The sequence below is a fragment of the Ambystoma mexicanum genome, chromosome 1q (genome assembly GCF_040938575.1).
Source record: "Ambystoma mexicanum isolate Mex_15411 chromosome 1q, UKY_AmexF1_1, whole genome shotgun sequence".
NCBI lineage: Eukaryota > Metazoa > Chordata > Amphibia > Caudata > Ambystomatidae > Ambystoma > Ambystoma mexicanum.
The window spans coordinates 69610980-69631982 of record NC_090922.1 but is presented as its reverse complement, the minus strand read 5'-3'; the positions used below and the strand labels follow the sequence as shown (position 1 = coordinate 69631982).

The following is a 21003-nucleotide window of genomic DNA, read 5'->3' as shown; positions in this document are numbered from 1 at the left end:
AATTTACCATGAATATCTGTATATCTTTTTGTCTTTAAAGAAATACTTATTTCCTGTCCTTTCTATGGCTGGCAGAAGGGATTGGCACTCCTCCAACATGCAATAACATAACTGCTGGAATGCTTAGCTCTCATGTGAGCCTATTTCATGGGGTAACAGTTCACACTGCAACAAAATCATTCCTATTGGGTATTCTGCTCCTCCTTTTAGTTATTTCATCCTCTTTTTCTGGAAAGAAGGAAGCAAAGAAGGAGAAGATGGAGGATAAGGAAATGGTAAACAAAGGAACAAAGGAGAAAAGAGGGAAAGGGAAACCAAGAAGGATGAAATTAAGACAAAAGTAAACAAAAGATGGAATGGAGGGATGAAAGTAATAAAGATGGAATTAAATATAGGAATACACATCACTGAGCCAACATACCTGCGGTCCTTGGAGTCATGTATTTGGAAGACCCCAGTGATTACAATTGACAGCAAGATGTTACAGTGGCACACTTGGCAACGAGCAGGGGTTTTGGAAACTGAAACATGTCCTTGAAATGGTACATTAGTAGACTTTGACCTGTCAATATTACGTAGCTTGTATTTACATTTCAAGAAGCCAAAGTTCACAGTACTATGGGGAATTTTAACATCCATCCTCTCTCTGGTAAATGCCAAGATCCATGACCTTCCTGGCTTGTATACCATGGCGAAGAGCTGCTCTCTCTTTGTATCTGTAGTTTATAAATTACTCTCTGGAACCTCTAAATTGCCACTGGAACAACCAGAATGGAAAACCTGGGGATCTGAAAAGAGAACGGCGATGTCTGATTCTGATGGTCGACAATATGCAAAAGTATGAAAAGATTCAAGCTGGATCTGGACTTAAACTACACACAGCAGAGGGTTATCCACTGTCTGTACTAGTCGGTGGCGAGGATGAAAGTGTGAACTGTTAGAGTCTGATGTGTTGGTCCGGTTGAAGGAAACTGGCTCCAGTACTCGTATGCCTTTTGGTCTTAAGGAAAAATCAATGTCAGAATTGGTAGGAAGTCCTCTCCCTGATGGAATTAGTAACTCAGTCAGTCTTACCACGCACTCCGCAATTCTGTGTTCTGGGTTTGTTTCTGAATGATTTAAAGTTGTACACTGGCACTAAAAACTGGACATACAAGGCTTTACTGCTGGCTAAGAAAAAGATTCTTAAGAAATTGAAATCTAGTGGGAAGCCAAAACTTGAGGAGTTGCTCCAGAGTATTCTACTTTTGTCTGCTAGGGAAAGAGTATCACATCTTAAAAAAGATTTGGTTGAAGACTACAAATTGATTTGGGACACTTTCAACAATTTATAGGCTTACTAATACTGATTTCTTACAGCATGCGTATGGTCTAGAACCTCACAGTTTGGCTCATCCTTATTCCTTATCCAAGCCCATCCTTGGCTTGTGTTATGTCTGTCCTGTTTTCTGTGTGTATTGCGTGTCCATACAGTTGCTTATGATACAGAGAAATGTGTAAATTGAACAGTGTCAGAAGCGGCCTTGGTTAGTGCAGTGAAGACAGAGGTGCGGCTTCACTACACGCTCTGTTACTTGCAGAGGTTCTTTCCTCTGTGATCACTTGGAGCGGAGTTTGGTAAGAGCGGAGCACAGTGTTGCGGAGAGCCCGAGTCAGAGCCTATGGCCGTGGTTCTCGGCGTGAAATGTGGAATTCAGCACAAGATGAGTCAATGAGTAGGTGGCTACATTGACTTACAGGATTGCAACAGAAGTGTGTGATAAGTGTCTGTGTGAAGCAGAAGTTATTTTGTGACACTTGTTTTGGGCTTTAACCGCATGGAAGAACCTGCTGCAGTAACTGGGTGATGGCCCATTGGAGCATTGCTGTGCAGTCAGGAGGCTGTGTTTTATTTCTTTTTCTTTCAAGGCATTGGTGGACTGCCACAAACCTTCGAGCAGGCCCAGGACAGACTCAAAAGCACTTTCCGCTGCGCAAATTGTGTGATAAATGTCAGAGGCTGGGGTAGCAAGTCTTGAGATTAATTTCTGGCTACAGATTTTGGTGTTTCTTGCCTGGTGAAAGTGAACATAAAGCTGATATCCAGTACTGCGTTTACATCTTTGTTGCGTTGGAACAGTCTCCCTGTAAGTAATTGACTGAGCAGTTAAACACACTGGTGAGAGAACTTTATCAATTTAATATTCTCTCTCACGATGGACAATTTACAAAGTTCCAATCTACGAGGTGACCTCCGTGCAATTGAAGTAGAGTAGACTACGTCCGAGATCATGGGAGTGGAACCACAAGTCCTGCACAACACTTGGTGGCGCCTTCAACTCTGACTAATATATTAATTACCTGTGTGCAACACTGAAAAATCTTTTAACTTAGCATCCAGCCCTGTTGCAGATTCTCCACATTTTAGTGTAGTTACAACTGTCCCTAATGACTATACGTTGTGATCTTCTACAATTAAAAAGAAAATGACTGACTTTATCTTTAAAGGCTGTTGCGATCATCTGGGAGATTTGCAGAGTTTAAGCGCCATTAGCTAGACGGTTACATTTCGAAGCAGATAATTAATGTTCTTTTGATCCAGCTTTTTTGCAGCAGGACACCCAGTTACCATTAACGGACCCCGTAAGTGACCTAACAATGAGTGCATTATCTGCGACTCCAGCAATTTTTGATATTCAAGAGCAGGCCGCTGAAGAAATTCGGTCCGATGATGACCCCTTATTAAATCATTCTGAACATTCCCCGTGCCATCAGCCAAAGGAGGCTGCTAGTGAGAGAACACTTTGACTGCCCTAAATTTTGTTCCTAATTCAATGGTAAAGGTATTTGACTTATTGAAGGGCGAGGTTCATGTACATTCAGGCATAGTATTAGAAATGACGACTGAATTGGGAAAAATGTATTCATCCCTGGTCGCCGTAAAGAAGGTGATAAATAATAACATCCTTAACAGTTGGCGCTAATGAAAGCTGAACTGTTATAACATTTGATCGTGGTGGCAGAACTGAAGGAAGAAGTCAAATCACAATTGGGACATCTGAAGTTGACGATATCTGTAAGCCCAATTCGAGCCACTGCCAGTTGGAGCGAACCCGTAATTCTAGATGAGAAAGATCACAATGCTGCGGATGATATGCCGCTGTTGCAATCAATTTGGGAGGAATTATCTCTGCGTGCATAACCTCTGTGTGAATCTAATGGAGATAAACAGCCTTTGGAGACTGTGAATCAACAAATAACTTTCAAAAATAAGGGAAGGGGTGGTAAAAGGGGACTGATCAACTGGTGCAAACCCCAGAAATATTACGGGGTGAAAGACCAAGAAAAGTTAATCTTTAAAAGAAAAGAAGAGGTGGGGGGGGAATTGAGGGCTGGCGCTGATGAAGTTGTTGGTGACTCTATGAAACAACCGACATTGGCACCAATTTTCAGGAAAACTTCTAAGGCCCCTCAGTCGAGAAGGTCTCTTAAGAGCAAAAGTAATCAAGCCCAAGAGGAAGAGGAAGTGGAAGTGGCCTGTCGGACGGAGTCAACATTGGGGCCTCCAGTGCAAAGTTTGTCTGATCTCTCATGCTGACCAAATAGAGGAATCCACTTCAGCAAGTATGAGTGTGGCAGCAAAGGAACCCCAGGTTTTTGTTATTGCAACAGCGGAACTGCAGTGCATGAACACTGGTTCTTCAAGATTCCAGAAGAATGTGCTGATCTAGTGTGGAGACTCGCTGGATGCACCCCTAAGGAGCACAATTTGGATGAGAGACGGGTGCATGGCAAATACTGCAAATCCCATTCCCACACATAAACGACAAGAATATTCTGATTCTAATGTTTTAACTGCAAGGTGCAATCAATTCATTAGAAAAGCTGTCTTTGGGAGGCCAGGGGGAGCTCTCATTCCTGCTTGAACACGTGTCTCCCGACCCAACGGGCAGAAAAGTGGATTGAGCGCCCACTTTGAACACCACCCCTTGGTGGAGGAATTGATGAGTAGTTGGCTGCTCGGGGCACCAACTTCACGTCGAAGAAAAATGGAGAGGATCAGTGAGCTGAGTAATCCAATGTTTAAATGGCAGCGGGAAAGTGAAAGTGCTACTGCCGGCTTGGAGCTCCGAGAGGAAGGCCTGGAAGTGTGCTGCTGGGTCGTAGCAGGGCCTGCCACTGGAGCGGTCAGGGAGTGACTGCTCTGAGCTAGCCAAGCGACCTGCCCGGGCCACCTCTAATTCCCACACTGCTGTGCCGGGAGGTGTCCGCTTCCTCTGCAAACTCGGACGTCGAGAAATGTTGCTGCAATTCCGCCCCCAGCCAGCATTGGGAGCTTGTCCTTGCTGGGCCCTGGAGGTATCCTGCAAGGAGGCTGCGGGAGGTGGAACACGCACGGGTGAGCAGGTACTGAGCATCCAAGAGAATTTGATACCAGAGGGCGAGGAATCGAGGGCCGTGAAGCCCCCAGGAATATAATTGCCCCTGTTGAGTGCTGTGATAGCTTTGGGGTCTGTTATTGAGGGTTGGGCCCCCTGTCAAGGAAAAGGGGCATGTGCCCACCTCGTCGTGCCCCTGCCTGTTGGGACTTTGGGTCAAAGTGTGCATTCCGCCCAGGGAGTGCAACAACAAGGTATGGGCCCCCAGGCTTGGACCAGGGGCGTGTGCCCGCCTTGGTGGAGGATTGCTCAGAGGTGGAGAGTGTACAGCGATTGCGATCCGTCGGTGGTAGTGAAACAGGCGAGGAGTACTGACAGACGCTTTGGAATACCGGGTTGTCCCATATGCTCCAGAACCAAGGAGCGAGTGGCAGCTGAGGAAGGCGATTAAAGGAATGGTTCGGTCAGAAATATTATTGTCCCTATGGTTCGGCCATGTGTTTTTAACCATAAGTCGATCGATCCTACAAACATTTCCTATGCACTTTACCCTAGTTTTCGTCTCTTGAACACAAGCAAAATCAGGCAGCAGGGCGCGGCCATTTTGTGATAATCTTATTACTTGCTGCAATACCCTGGCTGACCTGCGTTTGCGGCACTAAATCATATCCCCCACCCTTGAGCCTGACATAACCAAATCATTGATATTCTCCGCCTCTCTCCATGACGTTACTGGGCAGTGTACCCAAACGCGCCCAGTCGTCACCTACACGACTAGACGTGGAACCCGTAAAACAACACACCTCGTCTCACAGCACAGCGCGTCACAATTAGGAATATGAAACTGTGCTTTAAAAAGAAACAACAAGACTGTACAATTGGTAACGACATTTATTTCACATTAAATGTTTCGATAACATTCGGCATCTGACATAATAAATCGAAACTAAACTTTATTTCTTTGCTCTCGTTCCGCAAATCCGCAAATGTTTATCGTGAGTCACGCGGTGTTCCTTTTGGTTGCACAGGGTGTTCCATTTTGTGAGGTGGAAGCAGTGGCAGCCGCCCTGGATACTGGGAGAAAGGAGGGGGTTGCGGAAGGGGCCCGTCAAGTGCTGACCATCAATGAAAAGAGACAGACTACAGATCCCAGAATGCCCCACGGAATACTACATCAGGAAGGGGGCACACAGATTGGAAAGGAAAGGATAAAGATTACAGATCCCAGAATGCCCCACGAAATACTGCATCAGGGGGGAGGCACACCGATGGGTAAAGAAAGGGAGAACCGGGTTTCCTTATGTTAGAACCGCCCGAACACAAGCAAAGTACAGGGTTAATCCACAGTGGACGGAGCAGGGAGGAGGTGGGGAATCAGAATCAGGTGTGTTAAAACCGTTGCTGAGAACACATGGGGCTGATTACGGGGGAGGGGCTGGGCAGGGGTTAAATGCAACTCCAAGGGACTCAGGAGGCGTCTTATCTTGCAGGAGCAGCGCGTGGCGGGAGACGCCGCACCCGAGTGGAGTGAGACCAGCCAAGAATACGAGTGGGCTTACTAGTAATAAGCGGAAAGCCCACAGATTGACGCCGTACCTAGTCCGAGGCTCAAGACATTCCAGTGGAGAGAAACGGCCGCCGAAGAAGAAGGTTTCGGAGGGGTGAAGTGTGTACTATTGCCATTTGTTATTTTCGTTTTCATGGCCGGCAGACAGGTTTGAAGGGTGAAAGCCTGTAATCGCCTGGCTGTTGCAAAGACTATTTTGGAACTAATTAAGCCCAGCAGCGGAAGGTGCAAGTAAAGCAAGGCACAACGCCTGTGCCTACAAGGTGAAAGGAACCGTCATCAGTTGGCTGAAGTTATTGATCTGTGACCAGTATTTGTTGTGCAATAAACCGCTGTGAAAGGAAAACCTTGTTTGTCTCCAGCTGACTACTTAACACATTTGTCTAATTGAATCACTTCGGTCGCACAGTGAATTGCAAAGCTGGTGCATGAACTCGGCATTTAGACCACCGTAAAGGTTGGTATGTTGCTCCTGATCGCTGGGACCGCATACGGGCAAATTGGACCTTCTCTGTCGTCCCAAAAGACGGTTAAGTAGATCCAGTGATTGACATGTAGCTGCAGCTGGCGGTTGAAGAACCCATCGGTCGGGTTCTGGAATAGATGACAATCGCAGAATGGAAAGATGTACCTGTTTGCAAAAGATAAAAATAGAAATGTGTCTCAGTAGCCGATCTTTATTACAGTTAATCATTTTCTTTATTAGCGCAGTGGTGACACAATGTGAACTGAGAGAATACAACGTGGAATACCATAATACCCTGCTATTTGCTACCGAGGATAGTGCAATGGAGTATGTTGAACTCTAAACGTAATGTGTAAACTGGGGCAAGAATACAATTTGCACAAACTATGTAATGATTTATTAACGTAGAACCAGGGAGAAATGCGCGGTGGTCTACATGCGTCTCGATGCTGGCCTGCCCGTGGGCCCGGTAGATAGCCCAGAACACAAAGGTTGCACTAGCGCTTCATTACAATATGCAACACAGAATGAACAAGTACAATGTGACCAGGCAATAATGGTCAGCTATTCATATTTAGACTAGTTCTGGTATGAAATCGTCTAAAGAGAAACTTACATTATATTCAGCATTTCCATTCTCTTTTTGCAATGCAGACCGTAAAGCAGACTCCTCCGTTCGAGCCAACGATTTTTCATAAACTGAATTTATATGTAACTAGGTGCAGTTTTCGAAATGGACAACCTTATCATATCATACGTTATTACACCCCCCCTTCAATTCAATCCCTTTCGGAATGGTCCCTGCCTCTCAAGGTCAAAAAACAATAGAACCTTATACTGTGCGCGGGACGCGTATGCCTCCCCAGCTCCCAAGCAAAAATTCAAAGCTGGCGTCTTTCGCTCACAATGAACATAAATTCTTATTTTGCAACATCCCGTGTCAACGTATCCTTGATGACATGAATTTCGAAGCATGGGCACAGGAAATTGGGGGCTGTCACTGCTCGATGTTCGTGGCACTGCTGACCTGTAGGTGAAATTTGCCAATGAGAGAATGCCCCCTATTGCCAAATTATAGTCGGTTTAACACAAAAACGGAGTCAAAATGTGTCTAGTAATAGGGCCACCTCTGCATATCTCATGGCCTCCTACCCCATGGCATGTTTTCACAGTCAGTACTCTTGCGTGCCTAGAATGTTTTGTGGCCTAGGTATAATACCTTTTCTAGGACAAGCAGATATTCAGCTTTTTGCAGGAACTTTATGTCCAGGCAACTGCCAAAACCCAAAGATTGTAACACACTGTTATCCATTGTTCATTAACACGAAAAATGAATGTCCCACAGTAGGTCGACTAAACTGTGAAATGTGAAAGCAATCATAATAGTTGTAAACAAATTTTAATAAAATGACTAAGAGGATAGATTTCAAAAGGTTAATCGCATACTTTATTTGTACAGTTTATAAAAACAATTTGTGCAAAAATAAAAACAAATGGTAATCATTTATACCGTGTTTTGACCGATTTAACGAGCTCTTCTTTGGGTGGACATGGCACGTTGGCAATGTTTGGTGGCAATGTATGTGTGCTCTGAACAGATTTGTGCGCAATTCCATGAGTATGCATCTTGACGACATTAACAATAAGATCTTTCACAAAATCGAATTCCATTACCTCATATACTGGTTTGACAACCCATTTTTTGCTTCTTTTCGTAAAGGCCATATTGTAGCGAAGTATCCCTAAGTTTCCTGCAGTCCTAGATTGTTCCCGGCCTACATTCTCGTTATGTGCTAATACCGCTAGTAAAGTCCTCGCTTTCATCCCTTGGATGAAGAAATGCAATCTCTTTGGCCTGTACTTTAGGCACCTCCAAATCTCCAGTGTGACAGAATTCTGTGAGTCCCTTCAGATCTCTTGGTAGAGTTTTATCAAACACAATCTTCTCAAGGGCTTTGTGTGGAGGTGAAGATGGGATCAACCACTTCTTCTTCCGTGCCTGCTCTGGGGACAAAGGGCCATGTTCACATTGGTGGAAATGTTGGTTTTCTGTCCAGTGGTGAACATTGGAACAGTGGTGCATTAGAGAGCGCCATTTTTCCAGTCGAATTTCCACAGACCCATCGCATGTTTTGGAGCTCCACCAAAGATGGTTGCTGAAAGACTGGGACCACTGTGAAATACTTTCCAAACCTTTTTTTTCCCTGCAGCCGATATTTTTTTATTTATTGATTTGGCAACATGCCATACATCAAATTTATGTTTAATATTTGGATACTGCTCTCTCATTGTCTTGGCTATTGAAACGTGTCTGTTTGTGGCTATGAGGTCGATTTGTATTCCCTTTGATTGTAGATCTTCCATTGATTTTATAAAACCAAGTTTCTCCATGGCCACTGAGGATTTACATTGGGACACCTGCACGACCACCGAACTCACAATTTTCTTACTTTCCATGTCCTAAAAATGGTAGGTGCAGTACTTGGCAGAAAATCCGGGGCTGTCGCACTGTCCATCGCCGGCTAGCCTGAACCGTTCGTCGGGGAATGTACTTTGAATAGCCAATTGTTCAATTTTCCAAGCTTCACTAATGGCAGGAAATAGATGATCACGTTGGTATTTGTAGTATTGCATTTTAGAAACGAAATGGAGTCCCACAAACTGAAAGAAACTGGATAACTTTGTGAAACTAGAGCCACTGAAAAGTAAAGCTGCTGGACACAGTAAATTGCCAGCTGGCAGTTTCCCCAGCATCAGTTGAGTGGACCATGAAAATCTTTTATGTAACTTTTTACAGGTGGCATGTATTTTGAGGTTACATCCTTTTGTTAGACGAGTCACGCTCACCAATGGCCTCCCAGATACTTCCCCTCGCACTGAATGCACACATTTCAGCATCTTTATAATCTCACTAAAGCTGCTGTCGAATACTATGTATTTGGCCTCTTTTATTAGACTGTCATCCCGCAACACTGTTGTTTCGGACTGAACCGTTGTGGACATATCAGCCAAACTGGACATCCTATAGTCAATATCTTTGTCTGGTTCGTCGGTCAATAGTGTAGCTGCTTCAGTCTCTGTCATTTCAACATCTGTTACTTGACCATGGATAGGAGAAAATATCAATGTGCACTGTTTTTTAGGGGGCATTTTTTTGGGGGTGTCAACTGTGTCAAGTGCTCATCGAGTTATGTAAAACTTTCTTCTATAAATTCAATTTCACCTTCATCTGGCGGAGCTGGCGCATTGTAGCAATGGTCCAAAAAAAAAACTTTGCTGGATTCGCTGGTCATATTAAATTCATTTTCTGGCCATTGGACATAGGCGTCTCGAGTGAGAACACGCTGCGCTTCAATTAATAGTTCCTCCATGATGAAAACAGTTTGGCAAGCAGCATCTGTCATTTCTATCGCTGTCTGTGTCTGCATAGTCCGTACTCCATTGGGCAACTACAGGGCAGATGGGAAAAGGGATGTTCAGTGTAAATCCAACTACAGTGTTGTACAATTTACATTAAAAAAAACATATAATGAAGGCCTCAGCACAAAACAATTGCCAACAATATAACGTGTTTATAACTAACCTTATTTTTATTTCTTTTCTTTGAAACCTTCTTTGCTCTAACATCAACATCAGCAAGCTAGCGCACTGACTCAGATCCACCTGCCTCCGGTTCAATATACGGATCTTGTATACATCCCTACAAAAAATAGTATCCATTTAAAATAAGTAATTTGCATTACACATATAATTAGACCGACTTTCTTTCATTAGATGGTACTGTCAGTTTGCATACCTCTGGCTCAGGATCAACTGCAAGGTCTGGTTCCGAAACAGCTACAAGGGATAATGTAATTGTAGAGGATGCTTCAGCATCTCCCTGAAACACAGTACTTGCATTAGTAAGGACGAAAATATTGGAAACTGGACACACAATTTGGAAAGACGACAAAGGTACATATCAATAGTAAAGTAGGAATGAAACATTCTGTAAAACAATTACACGATATGTAAAGCTGATCAGATTATCTCGTCCAATTGAACTGTGAAGACCCATACCACTGGCACCGGATCTACTACGAGGGATGTTGTAATTGTATAGGATGCTTCAGCATCTCCCTGAAACACAGTACTTGCATTAGTAAGGACGAAAATATTGGAAACTGGACACACAATTTGGAAAGACGACAAAGGTACATATCAATATCAAACCACGATAAACATTGTGTAAAGCAATGATACGTTGCGAAAATATGATCACATTATCTAGAATTCCGTGCATAAAACCAGTCTGGAACAGAATAGCTAGGTAAGATTACCTGATACGCGCTCAAAGTGGTTGATGACTCCAGGCAAGACATGGATGTTGAATCTTGTTGCTTCATATTCAGTGGATAGTCATGGAGTTGTAAAGGGAAAGTATTATTCGATTTAGAAATTACAACATTAAAAAGTGGCATATAAGGAGACCGAATACGAGAAAATTATGCTTATGTAAATGCATAATATAGCGTAGTTATCTGTCCCCATAAAACAATTTTCTATGTGGGTTCTAAAAAACAAGGACTGATGTTTAGCAAAATAGTCAGTATTTAAACAGCTATTCAATCACATAAATATCGAAAGTATTAGAAGTGACATTTACACCAAAAATACAGGCGTAAAGCTACATCTGGAAACTTGTCTCACCTGCGGCGGCATGTGAACGAAATTAGTCGGAATAGCGTTTGGGAGCAATTTTCGAGTTGGTCTCAGTTGATTCCTCTTTGTTTGCAAGGATGTGTCCTACATATCCGGGTTGAAGTGCAGGCTGCAGATGCGGTATTGATTACCCCTCTTGTCCTCCAAGACTTGTTTGACTCTACTTTCAAGCTCTGCCAGTGGATATCCGCAATATCTGACCAATTCTCTTATTCGATGAACTGATTTAGGGAATACATGCATTGTAATGCCTTTGGATTTGTCATGGGTCTTCGAAGGGCAACCGAAAATAGAACATGCAGGCATTGTTGTAAATTCTGCAAAATAAAGGTCAACATTATTAGAATTTTTTATGGCATGAACATGTGAGAAAGAATGAATTGGACCATACATTGTTCATTGCACACTTTATTTGGGGAAGCACAGAAAAAGCAGTGCAGCGTGTGCGGCTGTATTATGGGGTAAATTTCACAAACGATTCATTGATGTGTTGAAAATCAGAACCTGTTACTCGTCCCTTGAATGTTCTTTTGTGCACGAAAAGGAAACATGCTTATACTATAGAAACGGTCCGCGAACGATGCAATACGATGCCAATTGATATTGATAAAAATTGATATATCGATAACATAACAAAAGAAACTCAAGTCAATAGCAGTGAGACAAATTAACATAGCACTACTGTGTACGTTACTTCGAAATAGATATAAATTTACAAACCAAAGAGATATGATTAGGATACGTGCCCTTACCTTGAGTTAGATTCAGCAAGCAGAGTAATTAGTGGCAGGAGAAGAGGGAGATGTTCACAGGTAGCACACTGACGAGTTCACTCGAAGCGGTCACAGAGTAGCACGTTCACGAGTGACTTGCAGTGCTCAAAGATGTTCTCATGTTAAATATCAAATGGTTTATAAAGAATAACAAAAAGGGGTGTTTTTGTGAATGAATGACATGTATATGTCGTGGTATTATTTGTATTGCAGGGGCGCGGCCTCCTTGAAGGGGAGCCTGCCAGGAGACACGGGGTCTGAGGAGGCCATGTGAACAATGGCCCCTGGGCGTAAGATACCTTTTGAAGTGTACATGGTGTTTGGCACCTTGGCCTTTTGCGCCCGTGACAGCACCCCATGGAAGCGCACATCCACTGGTGCGAACTGCCTTTGATAGTGGAGGGGGGAAGGATTGGCCGGGGGCGTGCAGCCAAGGCACCGGAACACTGCGGAATGGAGACACACTTGATTCACTTAAAAAATGAAACAACCATTGATAAAAAATATGTTGTGTTTTATTTGGTTTCTTGTTTTGATGGCACAAAAATACTAAACATTGTAAAGGTCTGGTTGCAGCTCAGGGAGGGAAAATCCCCTGTACTGACCGCTGTCACTGGGGTAAGTTTGTCTAATGGCACCAACGACACAGGCGGGTATTACTTGTCGAACGCGGTGTCCAAGCCTCCCATGAAGCCACCATGTGTACGAACGATAGGCCACTAGCCGGTACCACCTGTGAAAGAGATAGATACAAACTGTTTTTAAATGAACAAGATAAGTGTATTAAACCTTGGTTCTCAATGACAATTCTTGTATCCAATGGCATTTTTGCCAGGAGAAATGCTAACTAGACACTGCACAATATTGAACGACTTTTATGCGACTATTACTAGAGAATTGCAAGACTAAACTGATATGACAATGATATATTGAAGTTCCGAGAATATAGGGGACAACCATGAAATAGTAGTGGCCTAACTGACATCACAACCAGACTATACTTACTCGTTACTTGGATTACGAGGGCGAATTGTTGCGCGAAGTTCGTGCATAAGCACCATCAAAATCCTCAACACCGACCGTGTGAGGCAGGCTGCCGTGAAGTCTGGCAGCTCGGTAACGCATTGCGGCTGCGGATCGCCTTGCGATATGTAGGACAAGCATCCAGAGTTTTCTCGGCAGCAGCAGTTCTCCTCCTCTGTTGGCATTAGCACGCACAGATTGCAGGTACACCAGGTGGAAACACAGTCCATGCGACTAGGCCCAGGCTCTTCATCTGTTGAGACGTCCGCCCAACTGTCGTCCAAAGCCCCATCGTTTACGCAGCTTTCTCTTTCCAGTAATTTCTCCTCGGAATACTCGGGCTCGTACAGGTAGGGCATTATTGTTGCCATTGTGTGGTAAACAAACAAAAATAATTGATAGCGGTGGTACTGGTATCTGTTCACATGGGCTACAAGTAACGAAGGTAGCTGACCAGAGCACAGAAACGAGTCACAGAATACTCAGAGAAATACAGTGAGAGGAATGGAAAAGAAAATCTGCTGTTGTGTGTTGTGAAACGGTCTGTTTATACTTATCGAGGAAAGAGGCTTCCTGCCGTTTCCATGGCGACACGTCATTAGCTGAGGCGCAGAGAATGTTGACACGAGACATGCTTTGGCGTTGTGAAATGGGCGGTATGCGTCTAGTGATGTCAGGCTCAGGGGTGGGGGGATATGATTTAGTGCCGCAAACGCAGGTCATCCAGGCGATGCAGCAAGTGATAAGATTATCACAAAATGGCTGCGCCCTGCTGCCTGATTTCGCTTGTGTTCAAGAGACGAAAACTCAGGTAAGGTGCATAGGAAATGTTTGTACGATCGATCGACTTATGGTTAAAAACACATGGCCGAACCATAATGACAATAATATTTCTGACCGAACCATTCCTTTAAGGGGGGGCTAGGTGGCATAGTCCCTACCATTGAGTAAAGAGGAGGTACAGAGACGGTACGGGACGCACTGAGGGAATCTCCACCAGGGGGGTGAGGAGGTAGTACCGCAGAGAAGGGGCTGACCCCATTTACCCCGAGGCTACTACGTCTGTTCATGGACTGGAAATCAAAGTTGGAGTGTTTTGAATTCCCTCGTAATCGTGTCTGAGAAGAGTCCGTCCCTGAGGGGATCATGCAGGAGGGAGGCAAGACCTCATGTCCACAAAGAAAGACATTGCCTCATTCCTGGGAGAGATGCGACAAAGGAGGGCAGACATTGGAGGCAAGGTGGACAAAATAAACCTTAGAATTGGCAAATTGTACGAGCAGTTACAAGCAGTGGAAAACAACCAATCATCCCCAGAAAACTTGGAGACTCAGATGGATACAAGTATGGCGAAGCTGGAAAGGAGAGAGGGGGACATCACTCTGAAGATGACGATTTTGAGAATCAGCAACGCAGGAATAACCAGAGATATTTCGGGATCCCGGAAAAAGAGGGGGAGACTGAGCGAGATCTACAGAGAAGTCTTGTTCGGAGATAACACCATTGATGAACCCAAAATTGATAGGGTCCACAGAGCGGGCGGCTCTTGTAGAGGCCTGAGGTCAGTCTTGGCCCGCCTACATAATTACATTAACAAACAAAAGATTTTGGAAAAAGCGAGGAGGACTAATTCAGTGTCGCTGGGTAATGCAAAAATGACCATCTTCCAGGATCTGTCCTCATCCATATTGGCCAAGCGACGTCTGTGCATGCCCCTCAAAAATTGGCTGAATGAGAAGGGTGTGAGGTACAGGTGGGGCTTCCCCTTCTCCATCTCTTTTGAGGTTGATGGGTATAGCTACAAATTGATCACAGAGGATAAGGGTCATGGGAGAGCTAACGGGGAGGGAGGATTCTGCCCTTGAGGGTGGCCACAGGAACCCGGAAGACAGACAGTGGCCTATTAAAGGTCCGAACAGGCGCAGAGTTCGAGTATCAAGGAAATTCAGGAAGCTAAACACTTCCCCTGCCTGAACCTCATGACTTGGGCGATGTTTCATATATGAGGTTGGCAATAATTGGAGGCTGCATATACAGGGATTGATGGACTTGTTCCCCATAGGGGTGGGCTTTCTATGAGTAGAATGAACTCCAGTGTGTAGATAACTTCCCGATTGAGCGTCGGGCTTGGGGTCATGCAGAGAAAAGGTGACAATCTCTGAGTGGGACAGTTAGGGTGAGTGGTTGGGGGGGCAGCATGATTTTTCTGGGGAGTATTCGTAAACTCCAAGTTTGGGGGCTATTACTAATGTTGGTATTATTGAGAAAGTAGTAGAGGCGACCCGTTGGATCGGGTCCTATTGGTGGTTAGTCCAGTGATGCTAACTGCAGGGGGCCGGGCACCGCAAGGGTGGTGGGAGAGAGGGGGTTGAGTGGGGAGTGGGGGAAGGGGTTTTGGGGAAGGGGTTTAGAGGGAGGTGGGGAGCAATCGCTTTGGGTTTCTCCACTGACCCAGGAAGAAGATGTTCTGTATCAGTGGTGGTCTGTCCAGGTTGATCTGTACGCTACAAGACTAAGGTGGACCTGAATAAGGGGAGAAAGGATGACCGTCTTCGAATCTTCACACTGAATGTAAAAGGGCTGAATTTGCCAACCAAAAGGTCCTTGGTCGCCAGGGAATTCAGGAGAATGGTGGTGGATGTTCTCTTTCTCCAGCAAACAAGATTCTCGAGGGGAGAGGAAAGAAGCATCCTGTGTGGTCTTCTGGGTCAGGTGTACTGGGGCTTGGGAGAGCCGAAGAAAGGCGGAGTGGGCATCCTAATACACAAGAGATTGAAAATGTAAAGAAGGTGTGGCGCTGTAAAGCGAGGAGGGGAATATTGTCAAGCCTTTATGAGGGGGATTCAAACTACATTGATGGCGCTTTACGCCCCCATCCAGAGCCAGATGCATTTTCTTGAGCCCATGTTGGCAAGAGTTTTGAAGGAGGGGGAGGGACATCTGATCGTGGGTGGGGATCTTCACGTGTGGGCAAACCGCCAATTGGACAGAAGGTACCTGGGTTTGGAAGTCACAAGGACCCCCTCGACGGGTAGAGGAGGATTGCAGGCGTGTTTGGACTCTCATGGCTTATGTGATGTGTTGCACTTTTTTCACCCCCAAGAGAGGGGATTCCCTTTCTCTTCCTTGTCCTATGGGACATGTATACACATAGATTACCTTTGTGTTTCTAGGGACCTCATGCAGTGGGTCCAGGGCTCTGAGATCCACCCAATCGCTTGGTCCGACAATGATATGGTTTCTCTGGACCTGTTTTGGTCGGAGTTGAATCCCAGAACCACAATATGGCGATGCAATGAGTCCCTGTGGAAGGACCAGGTATTTTGCAAGTAATTTGAGGGGGCTATATGGGATAATTTGCCTTGAATGACACAGGGGAGGTGGATTTATCCACAGTATGGGATGCAGGTAGGGCGACATGGAGGTGGCACGCAGGAACAGAGAGATCCTTGTAACGTAAGGGGATGGGGCGGCGGGGTTTGGAACTGCACATACTATCTGAAGAAATGGAAGTGGGAGGATGGGTAGAGGAGGTGAAGGGTAAGAGAGAGGAGCTGAGACCGCTGGAGGAAGGTAGGATTATTTTGAAGCTGCAGGTCTTGAAGCAGAAATACTACGAGAAAGGGATAAGGCTGATGCCATACTGGTGGGACGATTGAGAGGCCAGCAAGCAGATAGATGAATTCCTGGAGTGCAGGGCCATGGGGGCACACTAGAGCTGATCTGCGAGGGGAGTTGTAGAGACTTTTGCAGACCTTTATGAAGACCTATATAAGGGGAAGGCCTGCCCTGAGGAGGAGGATGTGGGGGGCTTATTTGGAAGAAGTGCCGACACCGATGCTGACTCCGGAGGAGACGGCGGATTGGAGGCCCTTGTCACAGGTGACGAGATCTTACTAGCTATATTCTGGTTACGACTGGGGAAGGCACCAGGTGATGATGGTTACACTGCTGGTTTCTACAAGATGTTTGCGAGTGTCCTGGCCTCTCACCTGGTAAAATTAATATTTTCGAAACCGGTAGAGCTCCAAAGACCTTTTTTCTGCCCTTATCTTGGTAATACACAAGGAGGGCAGAGACCTCCGGTTCGTCCCGCCCGATCCCCCTCCTGAATGTGAATGCAAAACTATTTGCTAGTGTTTTGGCAACACGCCTCAATATTTATATGCCACGACTAGCGCATTCTGATGAGGTGGGTTTCATAAGGGGTGGGCAATGGGCAGACACGATGCGCAAGTCACTGCACCTGATTGAGGAGGCCGAAGAGGGGTTAACCCCACACTTTTATCTGTTGATGCAGAAAAAGCCTTCGACAGTGTGGATTGGGGCTTTTTGAAGGCAATGCTTGTTACATTTGGCATAGGGGCTCAGTTTTTACGGGGCATATTTGCATTGTACTCCGAACCGAAGGCTTTTGTATCTGCCAATGGGAACTTCTCACAATGGTTTGGATTGGGTCGGGCCACGAGACAGGGCTGTCCCCTATCGCTGCTACTCTTCACTCTTTCCATGGAACCTCTGGCTCAGACATTGCGTGATGACCTTAGAGTGGAGGGCATCTCGGGGTTCAAGGAGGCGAGGGGTAACACAAATTGGGTTTTTATGCAGATGACATTGTGCTTCATCTTAAGAATCCATGCTCCTCTGTACCAGCGGCAGTGGAGCTAGTGCCACAATATGGGACCCTTTCGGATTTCAAGATTAATAAATAGAAATCCCTTTTGTTTCTGTTGACCCAGTTGGGAAGTGGCGTTGGACAACGGCTGCACGTCCTGGGGATGCGGGTAGAAGAAAACAGTTGCGTTATTTGGTAGTAAATGTCACACACAAGGGAATTAAGCTGGTTGTACAAGGCCAATTTTCCTCCAATTTTGCTGATATTATTTGGGGACCTGGAGAAATGGGAAAAGTTGACAATGCTGGGTCGATTGAACACTATAAAGAAGACCTTTCTGCCCAGAAGTCTGTACTCATTTCAGATAATTGGACTCACATCCCAGACATGTTCCGTGAGGTCAAGGGCCATCTCTTACGGTTCCTGTGGCAGGGTAGAAAAGCACAGGTGGCATATGAAGTCCTGGTCCTTCCGAAAGAGGGGGGGGGTGAACTTCTATGATCTTAGATATTGGAAAGCGGTGCAACTAAGGGTTCTAATTCCACACTTGAGAGAAAGGGGACTGTCAATAGGTGGGCTTGGATAAATTCCATCTCAGACCGGCAACGGTAGGTGAATGGATATGGGTCCCGCGAGACCTTCTCCTGAGGAGGATTAGGGAGCACCCCATCCTCAGGACCATTTAGAACATATGGTGAAAGGGCCCGAAATGAAGGACGTTGAAACCTGGCTATCTCCCCTGTGTCACTTTTGGGCCCCGGTAGTGCGGGACCAGATACCGAATCTGGATAGATATCAGCAGGGGTTTGAGGCGGGTCTCGCGAGAATCGGTCAATTGTGGAGGAATGACCAGTTTATTTCCTCGGGTGATCTGGAATTGGAAGCCTGTTGGTGTTCTCATACCTTCTTATATCTTCGACTCCACACTTTCCTTCTCTCCTCACATCTCTGACGTCTCTAAGAAGTCACACTACCAGCTACACCTCCTTAGAGTTATTCTTCCTTTTCTCTCCTTCCCCCAGAAGCTCAATGTCTCCAGAGCTCTGGTTCTCTCTAGGCTGGACTACTGCAACAGCCTCTTTCTAAATCTGCCTGCCACTACTCTCAGCCCTATGCAAATCATCCAAAAAATGTTTATTTTTATTTTAATTTTATGTTAGTTTGTGTTTACAAACTTTTACGTAGTTTTGAGTTTCCTAATACGAAGCTTTCAGATTTAATTGTTTGCAAGAAATGTGAACAGTATTCTGGCAGTTTAGCTGAGAGTTTTCACGTTTAGCAATTTTCTTCAGTCATGATGTGGGTCCAAAATTGGATGATGGTAGTGATCATTTTCCTGTCGGAGCCTGAGATAATTTGTAGCCGCATTTCTTCTTCTTCTTCGCAGCTAGGTCTCTGGGAATTCATCATGCTGGAAAATTGTTTCCTGCGTTCGATCAGGAGGGGACACTTCATGAGGATGTGATAAATTGTTTCTGGTTGGTTGTCAGATTTGCAGAATCTGCAAACTTTTTGTTGGGGGCTGTTATTTGTTTAGTTTCCGTGTTCTTTGCTGGGAAGGATGTTCAGACGCAGCCTGAGGTACAGGTCGCGGATCGTTCTCGAGGTGAATTTCTCCAGGTGGGTGGAATTTCATTGAGAGCTTTGGTTTCCAGACCGGGAATTAGGTTCATGTTGTATGTAGATTTCTATATGCCGGTCTTTACCCAGTCACTGTCTTTAATTTCTGTTTGATTTTCAGGGGTGTGTTTGTTAACATCTCTACGGATACGCTTTTTCCCTTAGCTTGAATGTGGTCGGGTTTGAAGTTTCTTTGCCTAGGCTGACGATCTTATTTGCCGGTGTCTCGTCGTTGCTGATAGTCTTTCTATATAGATCAAGTTGCTTCCAGTTTTTGATGGAATTTAATGATTGGAGGCCTAGTTTGTGCCATATTCTTGGCATTGGGTACAACGGGGCCAAGGACAATATTTTTCACCAAAAAGACCCTCCACAATCAGCCACGTTTTTGGGGAGATATTGATGAGTGTTTCGCTCCCGTACAATAGAATGGCACTGGCTTTCTGCTTGTAGAAAGCTAGAGTTGCCTTTCATGGTGTATTGGCCATATTTTCGATGGATGATCATGCCATATCTGGCTAGGGGGAGTGCTTTGTGCCTAAGATGGGAGGATCACTGCTGTTCGTTGGATTGGGACAATCGGACTCCGAGGTATTTGATCTCCTTGACTACCTCTAGTTTGTGCCCTGCTAGTTGTATACGCAGAAGATCGGTTTGTTTTTTAGTGCAGAAGCCAAGAGATATGACTTGAGTTTTTTCTGGGTTGATTTCTAGGTTGTTGTTCTTTATAAATTGCTCTAGTTTGTTTACCCTTGTTTGAAGGCCGACCTTGGTCTTGTCGAAAATTACGATGTCGTCCACATATAGGATGTATGGGACGGGGATCTAATTTATTTTTGGTGGGTTGGATGTAGGAATTGTTTGGTTTTCAGCGCTGTTGAGCAGATAGAAGTTGAAGAGGGTGGCGGCGAGAGGGCACCCTTGTTTGAGGCCTTTGTTGGTGTTGATCATAGAAGACATGGCTCAGTTGTTTGCTAGTCGAACTCTGATGGTAGTGTCGCTGTACAGCGCTTTGATGGGTTAGAGTAGCTCAGTAGGGCAATTTTGTTTTCAAATTTTTTCCCACAGTTTGTTTCTATTGATGCTATCAAAAGCCATCCGTAGGTCTACAAAAATGCTGTGGGTGTTGGTCCGGGTTTTGATCGATTGTTGTTTCAGAATGTTAAGGAATAGTAAGTTTATGTTGGTGCCCACGTTGCTAGTAAATCCAGTTTGTCGGGGATCTTGGTTGTTGTTTTGCTTGGTCCATTCATTGAACCTTTTAACCAAAATTGAAGCAAACGTTTTTCCGAGCGGATCAAGCATCGCCAGCAGACGGTAGTTTTGAGGTTGGATTCTCTCGCCTTTTTTGAAAACAAGAATAATGATGGCCAGTTTCCAAGTTTCAGGTATGTAGTTATTTTCAGAGATGAGGGTTAAGAGTCGCACACAAAGTTTTGCCCAGGCCTCAAGGTGGTTTTTAATAATGGTGTTGCTGAGTCTCTCGCCCGGGGGCTCTGGAGGAGTTGAATAGTCTGTGTGAAAGAATTTCTTCGTAGTCCCATAGGTTGTACCAGTCTTTCTTATCTGTGTTGTGAGGGGGTTATCGCTCCGTTTTCCGTGGATCTTGTTGTATATGGAGTGGAAGTGATCGATCCAGGCATCTTTGGAAACATCCACGATCAGTCGCTGCTGAGTGGCTTGAGTGGGGTTAAGTAATGACCAAAGGTCCCTGGTGTTTCTTTTGTTCAGTGCGGCCAGCATGGATTCAGCGTAATTTTGGGCAATGATTGCTCGGATGTTCTTGAGCCAATTTCTGTATTTTTGTTTAATACTGATTTTTGTCTTTTTTTATTCTGGGGAGGTGTTGTTCTTGGCTACTCTCAAAGATGTCCTCATAA

The 21003-nt window shown here is 45.0% G+C and overlaps 1 protein-coding gene across 2 annotated transcripts in view; it reads left to right on the top strand.

Annotated features, from left to right (window-relative positions):
- Positions 1-21003, top strand: part of TANGO6 (transport and golgi organization 6 homolog) — a 1470654-nt gene that overhangs the window by 96705 nt on the left and 1352946 nt on the right. The window lies entirely within an intron of this gene.